The sequence below is a fragment of the Hyla sarda genome, chromosome 3 (assembly GCF_029499605.1).
Source record: "Hyla sarda isolate aHylSar1 chromosome 3, aHylSar1.hap1, whole genome shotgun sequence".
Classification (NCBI taxonomy): domain Eukaryota; kingdom Metazoa; phylum Chordata; class Amphibia; order Anura; family Hylidae; genus Hyla; species Hyla sarda.
Window position 1 is genome coordinate 328,247,312 of NC_079191.1, and position 12,712 is coordinate 328,260,023.

The window sequence follows — 12,712 nt, forward strand, 5'->3', positions numbered from 1 at the left end:
TCTCTGACCCTCTGATCGTCCTTTCAAATCGATATGAGGCCCTTGGGGATACCATCTCCCCTCCTCTTCTCGAGGGTCCGGAGGCAGTGCGGCCTCCAGGAGGTGCCGAGCCTCCTTCCTCTGGGGCAGTTTCCTCAGGGGGAGAGGTAACACCAGATGCTGGAGGTAAAGATCCTGGGATGAATATATCCCTGAGTTTAAAAAGAGGCAAAGGGTCTTCCTCCGATTCAGATGGGGGTGGAGGGAAGGAGAGGAAGAAGGTTTAAGGGGTGAGGCCATCTAACTCAATCACCCAGGATGGCGGCACTCACCCCACTGACGTTGGCATCCATTAACTGTGCCAGCATAAAGTCTGATATGGCTAGATTCGCAGCCTTTGATTTTCTCGGCCGTGTTGAAGCCGACATTTTGTATCTGCAAGAGACCAGGTTGTCAGATCTAGCCTCCCTGGTAAAAGCCAGAAGAGAGTGGAGGCGCGGTCCCTCCCACTGGTCTCTTGCGGCTGAGCCGTATAGTGGGGTGGCGGACCTTTTTACCGCTCCTGTTGAATGCAGACGGGTTATTGAGTTAGAAATGGGGAGGTGCCTGGTCTTAGATGTCTTCATGAAGGGACAAGAGCTCCGGCTCATTAACATCTACGCCCCACAAACTAAGCGGGGCCGTAAAGATATCTTTATGAGGATTAAGCCCTTTCTTTTTAGGAGTCGGCAAGTGATCTTTGGAGGGGACTTCAATAATGTCACGAGGTCCCAAGATAGGAGAGGCTCCAATGGTCCGTTGACTTGTGATAGTGTGGCGCTGATTAGCATAGCTAGAGAAGCTCGCCTAGAGGACGCCCACATCCGGAGCCCCTTAGGCCACACGGGTTTCACCTATCATCAAGGTAGTTGCAGGTCTAGGATAGATAGGTTTTATTTAAAGGAGGAAGCCGTCTCTTCCGCAGTGTCCGTGGTTGAGGTGGAGTTCTCCGACCACTGTATGATTTTGTTTTCCCTGAATGTTTCAGAGACCCCCCGGATGGGAAAAGGTTATTGGAAGCTGAATTCGTCCCTCCTGGAGGAAGCGGAAATAAGACAGTCCTTTGAGGATTTTCTTCAGAGTCAGGTACCTTTACTGGGCCTATGTAGTAGTAAGTCAGAGTGGTGGGAGATATTCAAGAAGCGGGTTGCGGGGTTCTTCCGCCAGCTCTTGAGCCTCAGGTCCCTGAACAGGTATCGCCTGTATCAGGGTCTGAGGAGGAAACTCGAGCTTCTTGTCTCGACTGGAGGTAGCCGTGAGGATATCTCCAGAGTGAAATCCTTGCTGATGGGGTGTCAGTATGATAGGCACGCATCTTTGGCTTTTGAGAGGGATTTCGGGAAGTACCGCTCGCCCGACCCTTACAGAAACTGTAAGATGTCAGTGAGTAGTAAAGTCATTTCAGAACTGATTGATAGTACAGGATCTCTGAATCGGTCCAGATCAGGGATCTTGGAGGTCGTCAGATCCTTCTACTCGCACCTCTTGGGGAGGAAGGATCTAGATCGAGACAAGATGTCGGCTTTCCTGTCTGAAACCATTCCTGAGCCAGGGGTAGACCCCTCTCTTGATGTTTTGGCAGAAGAAATCAGGGAAGAGGAAGTGAGACTGGCGATCGAGGGGCTTGCCCCTAAGAAGTCGCCAGGTCCGAACGGCTTAACATCCGAGTGGTACAGGACCTTTAAGGAGTCTTTAGCTCCCCTCTTGACTGAGGTATTCAATGAGTGTCTCTCCTCGGGCACTCTGCCGAATTCAATGAGGAGGTCAGCCCTGATTCTTCTGTCAAAGGGTAAAGATCCCAGCCGTATTGAGAATTTGAGGCCCATAGCTCTTCTCAATACGGACAGGAAGCTTCTGGCCAAGATACTGTTTAATCGGCTGGTGAAGTTTGCACCCCGGCTCCTTTCGGGAGCTCAGCACTGCTCTGTTCCAGGCCGAAGCACCTTAAGTGTGGTCCTTAGTGTCAGGGAGGCAGTGGAGCGGAGTAGTGCGGGTTTCTGGAAGGGGTACTTGCTGTCCCTGGATCAGGCCAAAGCGTTTGATCGGGTGAACCACGAGTACCTCTGGTCCGTCCTCCTGAGATATGGCTTACCGAGTACTTTTGTTAATTGGCTTAAGATCTTGTATGCAGGGGCAGAGAGTTTCCCACTGGTGAACGGTTGGTCTGGCCGCTCTTTTGAGGTGGGGTCCGGAGTCCGTCAGGGTTGTCCTTTGAGCCCGCTTTTATACGTGTTCGCAATTGATCCCTTCGTCCGGAGGGTAGATTGCGGGCCTTGGCGGGAGTCGGGATGAGTCTGGCGGAGCTGAATTTCGCCTAGAGATTGGTGGCGTACGCTGACGATGTCACCATTTTCGTGTCCTCGCGAGAGGAGGTCGATGTGGTGATGTCGGAAGTGGACCGCTACTCGGAGGCATCCGGGTCTGAGATCAACCGGGATAAGTGTGAGTGTCTCTGGCTGGGAGGGGGAGATCCCACGTTTGATCTCCCGGACACCCTTCCAGGGCCCCAAGAGTCAGCAAAAGTGTTGGGCATCATATTCAGCCAGGATGATTATCCCACCAAAAACTGGGATGGTAAGCTCCAGGATGCCGCTCAGAAGGTGGACCAGTGGAAGGGTTGGTCTATGACCCTCAGGGAAAGGGTACACCTGATCAAATCGTACCTGCTCCCCTTGTTTATCTATCTGAGCAGCGTATGTATCTTGCCAGAGGCTTACTACACTAGGGTCTACAGCCTGTTTTTCCAACTGTTATGGGGAAACAGGATGAACCTAGTCAAGAGGGAGGTTACGTACCGCACAAGGAGACTAGGGGGGTTATCTATGGTAAACCCTGTGGTGTTCTTAACCAACACCTTCTTGAAAGCTAACATCTCAAACCTCTGGTCAGAGAGGGCTTCTCCGTGGGTACTCTCCTGCAGGGAATGGTTTCGGCCTTTCTTCCAGGAATGGGAGACAGGAGGGCAAGTGAAGGACCTCCGTACGCCCCATGGATATCTTCCGGCTTATGCTACCCTGACTCTGAAGGCGATACGTCGGTGGGGTCTGGGAGTGTGGGAGATCAGGACCCAGTCAAGGCAGTTCCTTGACAAACGGGTTCTGTTGACCCACTTCCAGAAGCCCCTGGCGCTCAGGGACTGCCCAGGTCGGGATCTGAGGGTGGGGTTGTACCTTATGATCATGAAAAGGATCCCCCAGAAGTTTTGGGACTTGGCCTGGTGCTGCTTTCAGGGGAAGCTATATGTGAGGGACAATTTGAAGTGTAGGAACTCTGATGACCGGGGATGTCCCCGAGAAGAGTGCGGGGACACGCTGGAAAGCATGGACCATTTCCTGCTTCATTGTCCCTTTAATATAGGGGTTTACAACAGGGTGGGCGCTTCCATCGGCTGGAGTCAACTTGCCGGCCTTAAAAAAAAAAAAAAAAAAAAAATGTAAAAAAAAATATATAATTTTTTTATTTTATTTTTTTTATTTTTTTTTGAGGTGTGCTTGCTACGTTTCTGTTTAGTTTTCTTGTTGCGTGTTCCCAAGTATGGATGGATGGTTTTGAGTTATAGTCGGATAATGATAACTTTTATGTTTATATTTTGACAAGCCAAGTTGTGCTATTTTATTTATTTATTTTTCTTATGTTCATTTTCGGCAAGCGTGTGAGTGTTTGATTAGATATTTTGGGCATATTTTAATATCTTAGTATTTTAGTATCTTAGTAAAGCTGGGCTGGCCGGTTAGGCAGGGTTTTGTTTATGAGGTTTTGTTTTTGGTTCTAGAGTATTTCTTATTTATGTTATAGCTGGTTAAGCTTGCTTTTTGTTTTGTATTTGATAAGTTTTGTATTTTTCTAATAAAAAGAGTGTCAGCAGAGAGCAGACAGAAAAGAAATTCTAAAACAAAAGAACTTCCTGTGGAGCATACAGCATCTGATAAGTATTGCAAAGATGAAGATTTTTTAATAGAAGTAATTTACAAATCTGTTTAACTTTCTGGCACGAGTTGATTTAAAAAAAAAAAAATTCCACCAGAGTACCCCTTTAACCCCTTAACCCCTTAAAGGGGTTGTGCGCTGCCCTGCCTTTCGGAGCTCCGCACGCAGCATCCGGAAGTTCATTACTCCGAACGCTGTGTGCGGGCTTCCGTGTTCGCGGCCACCGGGCGTGACGCCCGGCCCCCTCGTTATGTCACGCCCGCCCCCTCAACGAAAGTCTATTGTAAGGGGGCGCGACCGCTGTCTTATTTTTATTCATTTTTTCATGATATAAAAAGTGACCAAAAATGCACTATTTTGGACTTTGGAATTTTTTTGCACGTACGCCATTGACCGTGCGGTTTGATTAACGATATACTTTTATAATTCGGACATTTCCGCACGTGGCGATACCATATATTTTTATTTTTATTTACACTGTGTTTTTTTTATGGGGAAAGGGGAGTGATTCAAACTTTTAATAGGGGAGGGGTTAAATGATCTTTATTCACTTTTTTTTCACTTTTTTTTTTGCAGTGTTATAGCTCCCATAGGCACCTATAACACTGCACACACTGATCTTTTACATTGATCACTGGTTTCTCATAGGAAACCAGTGATCGATGGTTCTGCCGCTTGACTGCTCATGCCTGGATCTCAGGCACTGAGCAGTCATTCGGCGATCGGACAGTTAGAAGGCAGGTAGGGACCCTCCTGCTGTCCTGTAAGCTGTTCGGGATGCCGCGATTTCGCCACGCCTATCCCAAACAGTTCACTGAGCTAATCGGCATGGTTTCACTTTAACTTTAGACGCGGCGTTCAACTTTGAACGACGCGTCTAAAGGGTTAATAGCGCGCGGCATCTCGATCAATGCCGCATGCTATTAGCCACGGGTCCCGGCCATTGTTAGAGGCCGGGCCTGACCCGCTATGACGCAGGGCCATGCCGTGGCCCCGCGTTATAGATCGGGGGCGGACACATGACGTTCCAGTATGTCATGTGCCCTTAAGGGGTTAAGGGCCATGGGCGTATGGGTACGTCCTGACATCCTGGTACTTAAGGACCGAGGCTGTACCTGTATGCCCATGGGAATTCCGGTCCCTGCTGCTTGCCGGCAGGGACCAGACCGGGATGCCTGCTGAAATCATTCAGCAGGCACTCCGTGCAAATCCCTGGGGGGGATCCTAAGACAGATTGGCGAATTGCAGCGATTCTGGGTCGGTCGGGTCCCAGGTGTCCCGGAAAAAAGGGTGATAGGTGCTGTGCGACATGGCACCTATCACCCTATAGCAGCAGGAGTGAGGTGGCACTGGTGTGCGCCTTCTAAGGACGCCTGCTGTGGGGGTGTCCCTAACAGCACCCGCTCCACCCCTATTCTGGGTGAGAGCAGGTGCTGGGATTCTGTAACTGGACTGGGGTCCCCCGATCCCCAACATCGGCGGCAGGATCAGGGCCCCTGGAGCGGAGACATTGGCGGCGGTGGCAGGAGGATCCGGTGTGTGCGCAACAGCAGGAGGTAAGGCTTGCCAAAAGCACAAAAGGGCATGCTGGGAGTTGTTATGCAAAAGCAGAAGACACTACTAAAACTCCCAGCATTCCCTTTGGTAGTGTAACCCTCACATTTCAGAAGACAGGAACTCCGATGGATGTGGATCCGCTGGACCTGTGTGGCAGATAACTCGGACCGTACCAGGGAGCGGAGTCTAAGGTGCCGCTGGTTTTCACCAGAGCCCGCCGCAAAGCGGGATGGACTTGCTGTGGCAGGCAGCACCCAGGTCGCTACCCCTGGCACTGCTCGACCACACAGGCTGCTGAGATGTGAGCCACAGGAGGAATAAGGCAGCTCGTAGTCAGGATAGCAGAAGGTCAAGGCAGGCAGCAAAGCAGCAAAGTCAGGACGTAGCAGGAGGTCAGTAGGCAGGCGGCAGAGGAGCAAGGTCAAGTCACAGAGCAAAGGATCAGCAAAGATCCGGCAGGGAAGTTAGGAGGGTGGAGGAATTTATTAATGAGCCATAGGTGAATTACACTAATGAGCGCACTGGCCCTTTAAATCTTAACGCTCTGACGTGTGCGTGCCCTAGGGGAAGGGGACATGCGTGTCGGGGCAGAGAGGCAGAGGCTGGGGCAGGAGAAGCACCAGGTGAGTGACAGACTGGGGCTTGCATGCGGGCGCATCCCGAAGTGCTTAAGGTAGCAGTAACCCCCCCTTTGGTCTTCCCCTCCTTTTACGAGTCAGAAAACTCCTGAGAAGGTCACGGTCCAGGATATTCTCCTCAGGCTCCCAAGATCTCTCCTTAGGACTGTAACCCTCCCAGTCGACCAAAAAAAATTGTTTACCTCTCACAGTTTTTGTAGCAAGAATCTCTTTAACCTTAAAGATGTCAGAAGAGCCGGAGACAGGTGTGGAGACAAGATTCTTCTAAGAAAACCGGTTTATGACAAGGGGCTTAAGGAGAGAGACGTGGAAGGAATTAGAAATACATAACGTAGCAGGTAGACAGAGTTTGTAGGAGGCAGGGTTGATTTTTTTGTAGAATCTGGAAGGGACCAAGTTAGCGAGAACCGAGCTTATAGCAGGGGATCTTGATGCTGATGTACATGGATGAAAGCCACACCATGTCACCAGGAAAGAAGGACGGAGGAGATCTTCTACTTTTATCCGCTTGCGCCTTCATGCGTGAAGAAGCCTGAGATAACAACTGTCGGGTCTGTTGCCAGATAGTAGAGAAGTCACGGACGAGCTCATCAACAGCAGGCACACCCGAGGAGACTGGGAGAGGAAGAGGAGGACGGAGATGGAGTCCGTAGACAACAAAAAAGAGAGACAACCTCGTGGACTCGGAATCCTTATGATTATATGAGAATTCAGCCCAGGGAAGAAGGTCGACCCAATCATCTTGGTGAGCTGAAATAAAATGCCGAAGATAAGTATCTAGGATTTGATTAACCCTCTCCACCTGACCGTTGGACTGAGGGTGGTAGGCCGAGGAGAAGTCCAGATTGATGTCCAGATGGTTACAAAGGGCTCACCAGAACTTAGAGACAAACTGCACACCTCGATTCGAAACAATATGCTGAGGAAGATCATGTAAACGAAAGACATGCAACAAGAAGTACTTCGCCAGCTGCGGGGCAGAAGGAAGACCTGGTAGAGGAATGAAATGAGTCATTTTGGAAAACCGATCTACAACGACCCAGATGACAGTGTTATTACGAGATGGTGGCAAATTGGTAATGAAATCCATGGCGATATGGGACCAGGGAGTCTCTGGAATGTGTAAAGGCTGTAAGAATTCTGCAGGTCTCTGTCGAGGAGTTTTGTCACAGGCACAAGTTTCACAGGAACAAACAAAATCAGAAACATCACATTCAAGATGGGGCTACCAGTAGTGCTGGGAGATAAGAAGTAGAATCTTACGTATTCCAGGATGTCAAGGAAGAATGACCCCATTTCAGGACCATGTGTCTCAATCTGGTAGACACAAAAGATTTTCCGGGAGGAACTTGCTGAATCTCAACAGGAGCTGCAGGAATCAAACGGTCAGGAGGAATAATATGCCTAGGCATGGAGTCCAAACCAATGACATCAGAGGACCTGGAGCAAGCATCAGCCCTGATGTTCTTGTCTGCTGGACGGAATTGAATGAAGAAATTGAACCTGGAAAAGAACAGTGACCACCTTGCCTGGCAGGGGTTCAAACGCTGAGCAGACTGAAGGTATAGAAGATTCTTATGGTAGGAGTAGATGCTGACAGGATAAGAAGAACCTTCCAATAAATGTTGCCATTTCTCCAAAGCTAGCTTGATAGCGAGGAGTTCACGATCTCCAATGGAGTAATTCCTCTCAGCGGGAGAGAAGGTCTTGGAGAAAAACCCAAAAGTAACCGTCTTGCCCTTTGCGTTTTTCTGAGTAGGAACGGCACCCGCTCCAATAGATGAGGCATCAACCTCCAAAGCAAAGGGCCTCTCCGGATCAGGTCTTGTAAGTACGGGAGCAGAGAAAAATGCAGATTTTAAACAGGAGGCCTCTTCAGCCTCTTGAGGCCAAGACTTAGGATTAGATGCCTTCTTAGTGAGAGCCACAATTGGAGCAACCAAGGATTTGAATGTGGAAAATGTGGTATAAATTGACGATAATAGATTGCAAATCCTAGAAAGTGTTTAATAGAACATGGGCCCGAAGGACGAGGCCAATCCAATACTGCAGACAATTTATCTGGATCCATTTGCAGGCCCGGTGAGAGACAATGTAGCCAAGAAATGGAAGACTAAATTTCTCGAACAGGCATTTCTACAGTTTGGCGTAGAGACAATTCTTCCGTAGTCGCTGAAGAACCAGACGAACATGAGTACGATGTTCCTCTAAGTTGGAAGAGAAGATCAGGATGTCATCTAGGTATACGACAACACAGGTGTAGAGAAGATCACGGAAGATATCAATGACAAACTCTTGAAAAACGTCTGGAGCATTGCAGAGACCAAATGGCATTACAAGATACTCAAAATGTCCATCACGAGTATTGAAGGCCGTTTTCCATTCACCTCCCTTGCAGATACGAATGAGGTGATATGATTCACGTAAGTCCAATTTGGAGAAGACCTTGGCACCACGTAGATGGTCAATAACTTCTGAGATAGGAGGTAGAGGGTAACAGTTCTTGACTGTGCTTTTGTTAAGTCCCCTGTAGTCAATGCATGGATGGAGTGAGCCATCCTTTTTTCCAACAAAGAAGAAATCAGCTCCAACAGAAGAGGACTAACGGATAAATCCCTTTTTGAGATTCTCCTGGATATACTCAGCCATAGCTTTGGTCTCAGGAACCGATAGAGAATATATCCTTCCACGAGGAGGAGTGGTACCAGGTAGAAGATCAATAGGGTAATCATAAGGACAATGTAGAGGCAGAGACTCAGCCTGATTCTTGCAGAAAACGTCAGAGAAATCTTGGTAAGGTGGTGGCTAGAGATGAGTGAACTTTTCAAAAATTTGATTTGGACAATTCGTTGAAATTTTGAAAAAATTTGTTTTGATCCTAATTTATTCGCTGCAAATCTATATTAAAAACGGCTATTTCTGGCCTATAGAGAGCCTCAATAGGGGTATAGAACACTTTGCTGTGTTCTAACACACATATGGAGTGTGCTGGGGTAGTGAAATAATACTGTTATTCGGAATAACATGCAGATTACCGGCATCGCATTTAGAATCACTGCCGCAGATTAAAAACCCTGGAGGTGGCATCAGTATGAGGAGAATGACACAGCATGGAGTTTTTTTGCAGCATGAGGAGACCATATAGTGGCTGTATGACACAGCGTGGAGGTGTTGGCAGCATGAGGAGACCATATAGTGGCTGAATGACACCGCGTGGAGGTGTTGGCAGCATGAGGAGACCATATAGTGGCTGAATGACACAGCGTGAAGGTGTTGGCAGCATGAGGAGACCGTATAGTGGCTGAATCACACAGCATGCAGGTTTTGGCAGAATGAGGAGGCCATATAGTGGCTGAATGACACAGCATGGAGTTGTTGGCAGCATGGGGAGACCATATAATGGCTGAATGACACAGCGTGGAGTTGTTGGCAGCATGAGGAGACCATATAGTGGCTGAATGACACAGCGTTTAGGTGTTGGCAGCATGAGGAGACCACATAGTGGCTGAATGACACAGCTTGGATGAGGCTAAAGCATGAGAAAACCATATAGTGGCTGAATGACACAGCTTGGATGAGGCTGAAGCATGAGGAGACCATATAGTGGCTGAATGACACAGCGTTGAGGTGTTGGCAGCATGAGGAGACAATTTAGTGGCTGAATGACACAGGTTAGATGAGGCTGAAGCATGAGAAGACCATATATGGCTGAATGACACAGCTTGGATGAGGCTGAATCATGAAGAGACCATATAGTGGCTGAATGACACAGCGTGGAGGTGGTGGCAGCATGAGGAGACCATAAAGTGGCTGGATGACACAGCTTGGATGAGGCTGAAGCCTGAGGAGACCATATAGTGTCTGAATGGCACAGCCTGGAGTTTGCGGCAGATGAGGAGACAATAGGGCCTCACAATCTCTAAAAATAAAAAATGAATTTTGAAATTGCAATTGAAGATGTATTGTACCTAGTGCTACCATAAACAAATATAGGTAATGTCCCAGGCTCAGCAGCATCACTAAACCATGTAGTTGCTATATGACACATACAGGAGCAGACAGCAGCATAAGTACACAAGAGGGATTCACAACCCCTAACATTAAAAGGTGAATGTTGAAATCTCTATTGAAGATGCATATTAGCTATTGCTACCATTCAAAAATGTAAGGCCCAAGCCCAGAAGCATCAGTAAGCCAAGTAATTCCCGAAAGACACAGGAGCATTCTGGAGCAGGTAACAGCAGTACACCAGAGGGTTTCATATCCCCTTACATTGAAAGATCAATGTTGACCTTTCTATTAATCATGTATTTAGCTCGTGCTAAACATCCGAAAATGTAATGCCCAAGCCCAGAAGCATCAGTTAGCCAAGTAATTCCTGAAAGATACAGGAACAGTCAGGCGCAGGTATCAGCAGTACACCCGAGGGTTTCATAACCCCTTACATTGAAAGATCAATATTGAAATCTGAATTAAGCATTTATGTTAGCTAGTGTTACCATAACATATATTGAGTTAATATCCTTGTCCCAGCAACATCAGAAAACGATATATTGGCTGAATGACACAGCCTGGAGGTGGGGAAAGCATAAGGAGACCATAAAGTGGCTGAATGGTACAGCCAGGAGTTGGCAGCAGCATGAGTAGACACTAGGCCTTCACAATCACTAAGATTAAAAGATGAATTCACAAATTTAAACTGAAGCTTTTGGATAGCTAGTGCCACCTACCATAACAGATTTTTATTCCCAGACCCAGGGCCAGCAGCAGTATCAGTAAACCATATATTGTCTGAATGACACAGCCTGGAGTTTGCTGAAGCATGAGTACACACCAGAGCTTCACAATCTCCAAGACAAAACACAAACATTTTTGAAATTTAAAATGAAGATTTTGGATAGCTAGTCTACCTACCATAACAACATTTTTATTCCCAGACCCAGCAGCAGTATCAGTAAACCATATATTGCCTCAATGACAAAACCTGGTGGCAAAGCATGTGTTGACGCAGGGTCGTGGTGCCAACATTGGGACCCTGGCCAAGCTTCACCTTTTGCCGACATATCTTGCATGTGGCTATTTGAACCTCCTCTGGATGCTTGGTGAAAAACTGCCACACCGCCGAGTAGCTGATTTTACCCACCAACAGTCCGTACTAATTGACTGCTACTGCTGCCGTCTCCAGGAACCCCTGTTCCACTACCTCCCAGAAAGGTAGGCTGCTGCGAAGCAGGTGGTCTCCCCCGGGCACATTTGGCTCCAGAATTTCCACTTCTGCCACCATGCTGACTGCCAACCATGCTACCGCCTTGCTGGCTCAGCTGCTGCCTCACGGGCAACCCGCAACTCTCTTCTCCTGATGATGATGAAGCCCCATCTGCACCCGGCTCCCAATTGCGATCGGCTTCATCATCATCAACAGGTGTCTGCATGTCACTGATGTCCTCCTCAGGTTCCCCAACAGTGTCAACTTCAGGACCCTGAACCCTGGCAACACCGCCTCCCACGTCACTCTCCACATCACTACTTGGCCGCCTAGCGGCGCATGTCACCTCCCCTTGTTGGCTGGGCAGTAGCTGCTGACTGTCCTCTATTAGATCGTCCTCAGTGAATAGTGGAGCTGAACCCACAGCATAAGATACTTCTGTAGGAGAGGGAACAGCATAGGACAAAGGCAATGATAGGACAGAGACTGCTCCCGGGCCATGCCGACTGAGGGTTGTGTCTGAGGAACCTACCGACTGTTGACTGGGGGTGTCAGATGTCACTTGTGATGAAGTGGATCACCGTGTTGACCAATCGACGACGGCAGGTGGGTCTCTGGTCGAGACATGAAACACGCTAGCTGATAACGAGAGCTCAGGCCTCTCGCTGCGACTCCTGCTGCCACTCGCCCCTAGTCTGCTGCAACTTCTACCTGAAAGATTTAGGCCTCTGCCACTCCTCTGTGCACGTCCTGGCACTTCTCTGCCTGACATACTGAGTGCTTATATGAGGGCAGTACAATACGCTTCACTACCCTTAAAACAGTATTTGTCTAGAACAGCAGCAGGTGATTACTTTTGGCTGTTTTTTCACAGTATGTAGGCCCTTGACAGATAAACAAAATGGTACACTACTTAGATGAACGTATGTGGTAAAATGTAAAAACTGCAATTATTGTAAATATAACATGACAGTTAGATACATACGGTTGGGAACCATTTTTCAGACAGTAAATTAACTGATAACCTGCAAATCCTAAAACATTGTGTATGCTATTTTCTGCCCATGCGGCTTTTTTTATATATTGGGAAGACGCGATGCCAGCTGTTTGTGCAGAATAAGTTACACACAAGAAGTCAAACGACATGAACTTGGTGAGTTGCCGGTCTCTGTTTATCTTTGCTTGGCTATGAAGATTGTACCACTGTATATACCAGAGCACCACCACACACCCGCATTGCAGTATACATCCATCCCCACTTCCCGTCTCCTCCTCACCTCGTAGTGCCAGTCCACTCTGTATATAACTATTTCACGAACTGCCTAAAATCTATTGAAGCCCAGAGCACACGAGGTATAGTGGAAAA

The 12,712-nt window shown here is 48.1% G+C and overlaps 1 protein-coding gene across 8 annotated transcripts in view; it reads left to right on the forward strand.

Moving 5' to 3' along the window:
- Positions 1–12,712, forward strand: part of RGS17 (regulator of G protein signaling 17) — a 162,160-nt gene that overhangs the window by 51,116 nt on the left and 98,332 nt on the right. The window lies entirely within an intron of this gene.